Raw genomic sequence first — 8,696 nt, 5'->3', positions numbered from 1 at the left:
TTTTGCAAGTATCGCATTACACGCATCTTATTGAATATATTATAACTTATACATCAAGATTTAATTTTCTTTCCCTATTTACAGCGTGCAAGTCAATATTTTACGATAACTTAGTAACTTGCAATTTGATACAAGCTTTTAAATATTTTTGTGCGTTTGAAAACTTGATAAACGTAACTTGATACTGGGCGTAACATGATATTTTGGAGGCAGATGAATAAGAACGAGTATTCTTATCGTATATAAATCCGAGAATCTCCCTCTCTGTAAATCCAAAGGCAAACAGTAATATGAGAATGATAGCGCAGTGTTTTAAAACAATGTTCCAGACGTATCTTAAAAGCACAGTAAATTCAGACTTCAATACTCTCATCAATATCGACTGTTCAAATATAATTCATGATTACACGATAAAATAACATTTTCAACATTCATCTTAGAAAATGAATAATCTTATCATCTCTCTTATCATCTAAGATAAAACAACATAAATAAGTCACGCTATTATTAACTGAGCTTTTACGTAACACGTCAAGGATTCAAAAGCAAGCGTTGCGTTCGCAAGCGCGAAATATTCTTCCCTTTAAATTTTAAAACACTGGATCACTTCCAAGCGCCTTACGCCGCCAATATTTCATCGCGCCTCTTAAAGGCTAAACCCTTTGGGCCCGGGAGTTCTAAGAAGGCATATTTTACTACAGCGTATTACGCCCATCACGTAGGCATGAAGTAATAACCGCCCTCAAATACTACTCTTTCTCTTTCTCTTTCTCTCTAGAACTGACTGCTAATCCTTAATTTTCCGGGACACTGCCCCCTGGAACGGCTTACCGGTAGCTCTTTCGCATCCTTTGAGACTAACAATTAGCGATGTTAATCCTCGAAGCCTAAAAGAGATGCCTATAGGCATACGTCCTATTATATTTTAACAGTCGGAGAATACCCGTAAACATTCTTTCGCTACCTTCCAGCAGCAGCGAGCTGCGGCACCGAGATCCGGTATACTCCGGCGAATAACAAGTGGCATGAGCGAGGCCGTCCTCTGCAATTAACCGACGTAATTACCAGAAAACGGCCGTGGGCCCTGTAGAGCGACGTGCTCCTTCTAAAGACGCGGCCTGCATATTTTATTCTTAGAATCCTTAAGTCGTCGAGATGAATGAAAGAAATAATCCCGCGATAACGTTTCGCTCGTCCCAACCGCTCGTCTTCTCCGCCATCGTAAAGAAGAGATTGCTGTTTACACGAAAGTAACCCGCGGTGGCCCACCGGGAAGGCCCTTTGTGTGTGATTCTTCAGGAAAAGTTCTCAGTAAATACGGTCCGGCGCAGCAAGTTTCCAACCGTATCAGCGGAGCGCTTCTTTACATTCGGTAAGATAAAACGCGGTCCATATAGGCTTTCGGATAACGTGCAGCCCCGGGAGTTCCTCGAATTTTATAGGTTTCTTGTAATACACTTGATCAAAGCGAGAGCGATTTTTGTTAGGATAGCAAATACGAGCTTTCTACAGAAAGAAAAACGTTTCCTGCGGTTCGTTGCGGTTCGGCCTGCAGTAAATAATTTTACTATTACGATGATGAATTATTTTAATGTGTACGCGCAAGCATTTTTTGCATTAATTGCAGAAGTGTTTTAGCTTTTGCTTATTGCTTTTGCTTTTTTATATCTTAATTAAAAACGTCACAAAATTTTTTTTTTTAGAACCTCTGTCTATTACGTAAATACAAAATTTTCTACCACGCGAGAGAGTTCAATATTCTTAGCATAATTTAAATATATCTCCTACTTTTCGTTCTCTTTTTTGCAATATTCAAAGCGACACGTATCTCGTGTTAGATCGTCACGCCTATTAAGAGACACGAATGATCGCTGATCGTCACGAAAATGCAAGAGTGAGATTCCTCGTGAAATACGTAGCAAAGGCAGCGTGGAAATTCAGTAACGATCGGGCGAGAGTGCAAACCGGGGATAAGGATCGTCGTCTGGACACACATAAAATCATGACACATCCAATCTCGCGATTCGTCGCGCCGTATGCAAAGGGCCATTCTCACATTTTACGATTTGACGGCGGAGAGTCGATACAAACCGCGAGAAGTCGCGCATGGCTAAAGATAAAGACCGCTCGCCGTGACCGCGACTCTCACCGACCATTTCGTCGCAATTACATATCGGTTATCGATTCCTTATCTGCGATGCTAAGTCAACTTGACGTTAATCCGTTTGTCAATACGCCGCCCGAGTAATCTAGCGAAGCCAAACGGTTCGAGCGTGAATAATCATTCGCTGACAATCGACAGCATGCCAAAGTCTGTGTGTGTGTGCGCGCGCGCGCGCGCATACAAACATGAATGAGCTATAAAAATGTCGATCCTGCTAATTCTAGTGTAATAGACTTCAAATGATTTGTGCATTAGATTCAATGATGTTTCAGTCTTTCGTAAACTGATAGAAATAAAAATGTATTGCTTGAATACTCTCCTAATCTTGTATTTTTAATTTTATAATTATGATTAATTAAATTTAAATAATTATTAATAACAGAGAAGTTATTTTTTCTTCCTTATGTTCATTTTGTAAAATAAACATCTTGTAAAATAAATTTAATATTGTAATCATATCGAATCTTGTTCATCAAAGTAGAAGATTGAATTATAGTGGGAGTATGAGGATTATATAGCAAGCATTTACGGTCATTCGTCGCGAAAATACGGTTAATTACGATTACACGGGTACTAATTGCCAAAATACGATAATTGCAGGGCATTCTGCGTAGCATCCATGTCGTTAATCGCACGCAATGCGCTCTTCATTACATTGCAACGCGAGAAAAGTATCTGCTCAACATTTGCGAGTTTCCACGTGTAAATTGGTGCAACGAACGAACCTCAAATAACAGAGGGAACTCGAAAATCGCGCAGTACTTCATCCTGATACCGTACTGTACGATTAATAAAATCGAATTAATGGCTAATTAAGATGCGATGGACCATCGGAAAATATACGATCGGAATTCATTACTGTATGCACATTACTGTAGGCACACATATATATTTCAACACATATATATTTCAAAATATAAATTCCGCAAAATACAATACGTGCCATTAACCTTTAAAAAGCCAAAGAGCTTTTTGAAAGTAAGAATTTCATTCTAGAAGAGAGAAATTTAGAAAAAAATTATAATAATGAATTAATTTTCACGTTGTCTTATTACAAAAAATAAAAATAATCTTTATATTCTTTAAGCGTAGATTTTACATTATATTTTATGATTTTCAATTAAAATAATTAATTAATTAAGTTTAAAAAATAAAATTTAAGCAAAAAATAAAATCAACTTAATAAATTAATTAAGTTATATAACCTCGATATTTTTATAATTAAGATTTTTTTATTTTAATTTCTCTTCAGAGAATATACTGTTATAAGATGTCGAGTTTGTTGATTGTAGAATACTAGTACAATATATATTCTGTAGCGAGAACATATGCTGTTATATCGGATCTATAAGAGAACAAGTTTTCTGCATTAGAGAATTCTAGAATCAACGTACAGAGTTATCGCACGAAAGTAGATAATTCGCTACGCTTGTCAGTAGCGATGTCACGTAGGCGTATACCTACGTCGAATGTGCACGAAGAGCAGCACTCTCGCATACCCCTTCACCCCTTCATGTGGCTTTTACTCTCACATATTCCCTCTCTCTCTCTCTCTCTCTCTCTCTCTCTCTCTCTCTCTCTCTCCCTCTCTCTCTCTCTCTCTCCCCCCCTCTCTCTCTCTCTCCCTCTCTCACCCTTCCTGCCAGCCTATCCTTTTTTCAACCCTAAATTTCATTCCCAGAATCCGTTTCCGCCGCGTGCCTGCTTGTAAAATCAGTACATCCGGGTGTCAAAGCGATGTCATTCGAACGGGTGCCCGAGCACGCATCAGTTTTAAATTCGATCAATGGGTGACGCCAAGCGTAAAACACTTTTAGGGTTGAAACTTTAAAGGCCGCTTCTCTCGCGAGAAAGAGCGAATGAGAGAAATAGAGAAGGCACGCAAGCACAAATCGTAGTTACAACCGTGAAACTGGAAGACGGGGATGCACATTGTGGGAACTTTGAAAATGAAAAAATACTTCTTTATTCATAGATCATTCTGAAAATGTGTAATCAACAGTGCACACTCGCACAGAGATCAATGCAAGAAATAGAATACCAGTTTCTACACTGATTGTGAGAAAAAAATGTTGTTGATTCAATTAAAGTTTATACGTATTACGTATATGTCGTTTATGTCACGTACCACACATAAGTGATGAATTCATGTATATTTTTATTGACATAGAGGCATAAATTATGATTTCAATAATCAAAGCCTTTCTTTCAATAAAAATATATACATGAATTAATTACTCATATTAGTGACAGCCTGTAATATAGATTTTAATTGAATCGACAATACTTTTTCTCAATACAACTTGTTATTGCTTATCATTCAAGCATTTCATAAGTTGTTGAATTTGAATTGACTACTAAACTCCGTTAATTACGTGAAACCCTCAAGGGGAATCTACGCTCTCTCGTAGATATACAAACGATCGCCCGATCCGCATATCGATCATGCAGTTTCCGGACGGCGCGGGACAGCATCCCAAAATTTACGCATCGAGAACGCAGCGCTGCATCCCGAAATTTGCCGAGTTCTCCAATCGTACGTGTCCCTCGGACGCGCGTTTGACAGGGTGATTTCCTAATACAAACAAAAACCGTGGCCTGCAGCGAGTGCATTACGGGTTACAGCGGCGAGAGAGACGTTGCCTGGCAACTGATCCACGTTCGCGTAATTCATTTTAGGGAGCCACGCGAGTATTCGTGTTCGGTACGTACAAACCCTCTGTTGCACTGTCCGACCCTCGGAGGGTGCACCTTTGTCCCCTGGCCCCTCGTCGTCCTCCTCGACGATGCACTGCACGGACGATAGATGCAACGGAGTGACCGACCGACCGACGACGAACAGAGTCGCGATGATCTGATTTTAAACCAATCAACGACAGTTTCGCGCTCAATTTGCAATCAGCCCTGATACGAATCACTCGTTATACGCGCCGACCAACTGTGCGCTTTAACGAAAATATTTTAATCGATGAGCGATACAACGGGATTACCAGAGTCGCTCGGCTCGTCGAAAATGTGACTAAAACGAGCCGCAATCATCGAAATCGAATTCCGCTTTTCGTACAAGCATGATCCCTCGTCATTGCACTCTAGTAACTCTCGAAATTTTAACGAAGGATGTAGTGTATATTTTACTATATATTTTACTATATGTAGTAAATACATCGATTTTAACGATGTCAACCCAATGATGATTTTTAAATCTTTAATCATTAAAATAAATTAAGATAAAAAAGATACGTGAGATTAATTAAATTCATGAACCAAGAATATTTTATTATTCGAAACTTCCAACTTTGACCGATCCTAAAGCCTCTCTACTATATTATGTTGTTACATTAATTCGGTCAAATTTAGAGATTTTTATTTCTTAAAAAAGAATTCGCTTCCGATATTTTTTGAAACAGCTCATGACCCGAATCACAATAATAAATACAAGCCATGAAATCGCGCATGAAATCGCGTGAGACGTGATTAGATCGAAAAATATTATTCAAGAGAAAGAGACGTGTACATCCAACAAGTATTTGAGTAGAAAATTATGATAATGCTCAATGAGTTTAGTACATAAATAAGTACGGTCGATTATTTATTTTTTATCGGTGCGACTCACACGACGATCGATATTAATTCGCAACAGTAGCTCGTGAATTACGTCACCTGCGCGCAATAAAGTAAATCTCGCGTTTCATGGCTTTGTCCCGCGTGGCCCTCGCTATGCGCGCGGGGCTTCTCAATTACACGTCGCATTAATCGACAATAAAAGCGACGATCGATGATACGGTAAAGATACGGCTGTATATATGAATTTCTAATGAGCGAAGCGCGCTTTGTTATCGGTAAATTGCTCTTTCCATTTTACCTTGTACAATATACACAAATATAAACGAATATATATTCACACGTCGAGCACGCCGAGCAATGTTTTGTTGTGCAATAATGTTGACCCTCGTGATGAGATTTACATAACCGATAGTTGAAGAGTTAAATAGTATAAACTTCGATTTTTACCTATCGAGAGCTTGATAAAATATGAGTTTCTGTCGACGTAGCAAGCTACGCGAAATATATTATTAAGCGAAGTTATTTGCATAATCATTCAGTATCATCGTCTTTTAATTTCTACCGTGTCCCTGCAATTGAATGTCGCATGAATTATTAAATGCAACAATGACCTAGTTTAATATAAACTGGAAAAAATTAATCTAAACTCTTATTTTTCTGTAAAGAGCTGATTGATTCTTGCATCAACATTTTGTGTATGTAGAAATATATACTGTTACTTCGATGGATCATTTGTGTGCTGCGTTAAATGGCTGTATTTACTTGCGTTAGTAACGAGTCCGGCGACCTCCGATTACGAGATAAAGAATGTCGGCGTTAATTCGGCGTGACGAGCGGGGTAGATAACCGCGGCAAATCTCTCACCATGCATGCACTTTTACCTACTCGCCTACACACGCACGTTCGCTGTTGCGTGCACGCGCGCGTGTATGTACGCGTTCGCGCGAGGTCGCGCGAGTTGCGTGCTGTTCGCGCTTTAATTCAGCAAAGTACCTCGTTTCGTTCCGACGTGCGAAGAAGCCGAAGAGGCATGTTCAGAAGCGGACCGTTATTTCTCGGGGGAAAACCGATAACAAGAAAACGGCTAATTCCTGATTTATGTATCAGTCAATTTAGCCATGGCATGAAAATAATCAAATTTGAGATAGAAAACAGATTACGTGTACAATTAAAAAAATTGGCGATGTTGATATACATAATTTGACAATTAAGTTCATAAATAAAACTTGTTTATAATAGAATCTAAATAATTTTCCTCTTAAATATTAATTCTTTCAAATGGATTTTTACGCCTATTATATTTATTTTAATAACGCTTTATGATCAGATAAGAAACATTCTCGAAAATTTTTTTAATCGCAAGATACTAATCGGAGTATAGATCGAAATTTGTATCAACTTAACAAATATGTTTTTCACTTATTTATCGTTGATTTGTAAGTATGTGAGAGGTAGGAAATTAATAGAGTCCTAGTCAGGAAAAGTAATTATATTCCTATCCGAATATGGGACAATCATCATCAGAGGCACGTTCCACCAGGTGAGAGTTCAAGGATCAACACATGGACGATCGTAGGATTAATGAGCGATAGTACGTGATGATTCTAACGGAAGTGACGAGCGGATATAGGGAGAATACTAAGGAGATCTCGGCCACCTTATGTCAAGACGAGGAACATTACCGCGGAACGATAATTGCGCATTACACGCATTCGTGACCTCCATTCTGCAGTCACTGAGTGCTTGTGTCACGGAGTTGAACTTCTGAATTGCGAACCACATTGCAATCGCGTTTGATAATTCGTAATGATAGCTACGGTCACCGAGAATATATACACTTTGTTAAAGTTATCGCATGAATTTTTTTACATCCGCCAGAGACATTAGATCCATTTTAAGTTCGTCTGGAACGCGCAATATGAATATAATATAATATATATTATTTATATGTGATTGTTCATTTCTACCAATGTATATTAATTTAATTTCAGTTTAACTTACTCTCCATTTTTTTCTAATTCTTTTTAATTTCTTTCAGAACTAAAGAATGATAAGTTGAACTGAGGTTAAAGCTAATCTATCGAGTACCATACATTAGTGGAAACGCGGATATAACAATATATTTCAACATGTATCTAATATAAAATATAATTATTTGAGTAAATATAATCTACAGAAATATAATTTAATAATTCTCACAAATTTATCTATCAATGACTCGGACTTATAAATTCTGCGTTACGTAATTTCATGGTGGATGATAGATTTCGAGAGATCTGTCTTGTTCTGGCATTTTCGACGATGACTCGAATATCACAGAGTAACGTAACAATCGGCATGTAACAGGAGCCTTCAGCAATGTTGGATTCATTTCCTAGGAACGTGAATTGCTTCCCTAATAATACATGGAGCGCGCGATTCCCAAAGCGGCGTCGAATTTCGCGATGCGAGGCAAGCAGCCTTACATAGATCGATACCTCATCAACTATGAATCCAGGGCTCAATCGCCTGTCGCCGGATGCATTTCGGCAGTAATAGTTTCTCACAGTCGCAAGCTTTTGCGGCGGCTAACGTAATTTCGCATCCTATCTCTCAATATCGATCGAAGATTAGCATCTGGCTGTCCGCAAAGGGAGATTAGCCAGATCGATCACACGTGCTGAACCAATTCCTCTGGCCGGTTGCTCATCAATACCAGTAATGGTGCCGTCCCCCACGATCTTGCCCCTCTTCCTTCCTCCTCCTATATGTCTGTATTGTATATATGTATATGCCCCTGTACTCCTCTAATAGGCATATAATCGTTATGCATACACAGTGACGGACACATACGGCGATTCCGTACGTACGTATCTACATATACAATGCACACTCCTACAGGCATATACATATAAATATATTATGTGTATATATTTACATATATATATGTATATACGTGTGCATGTGTGTATACACGTTACGTATGTAT

Source organism: Atta colombica, unplaced genomic scaffold (genome assembly GCF_001594045.1).
Source record: "Atta colombica isolate Treedump-2 unplaced genomic scaffold, Acol1.0 scaffold198, whole genome shotgun sequence".
In the NCBI taxonomy this organism is placed as follows: Eukaryota; Metazoa; Arthropoda; class Insecta; order Hymenoptera; family Formicidae; genus Atta; species Atta colombica.
This window is presented reverse-complemented; position numbering follows the sequence as displayed.